We start from the raw sequence: 478 nt of genomic DNA, 5'->3' as shown, positions 1-478 counted from the left end.
TTTTTTCTTTTTTCTGTAGAAAGATGGATGGATGGATGGATGTGGAATGGAGAGATGGACGGATGGATGGATGGACGCCATGTCATCAATCCGTGAGAAGAGTTCTGATTGGTTCAGAAAATCAGTGACTCAAAATAGTTTTCAAGTACTAAAAACAAAGGGATTTTTTGAAGTAGCTATCAAAAAAAATTGCAAAAGAGCCCCACACAAATTTTCACTAGAGTTAGACCACATTTTATGGATAAGGACCAATTTGTATGCATTTCTGATCTTTCTAGCTATTTTTAATCATTTTTCAAGTGGCAAAAATGATTTTTTTTGTGAAGAACCTACCAAATATTTGTTTCAAAATTGGACCAAATCAATTTTATCAAATACTAGTCCATATTTAATATACAATTGACCAAATGGTTGGGTGTCAAAATCTTTGATCCACCTCTCGTGAAAAAGACAAATTTCCGTCGGTTCAGTTGAAAGC

Source organism: Triticum aestivum, chromosome 1B, assembly GCF_018294505.1.
Source record: "Triticum aestivum cultivar Chinese Spring chromosome 1B, IWGSC CS RefSeq v2.1, whole genome shotgun sequence".
In the NCBI taxonomy this organism is placed as follows: domain Eukaryota; kingdom Viridiplantae; phylum Streptophyta; class Magnoliopsida; order Poales; family Poaceae; genus Triticum; species Triticum aestivum.
The sequence above is the reverse complement of the archived record's forward strand: the minus strand, read 5'-3'. Positions refer to the sequence as shown.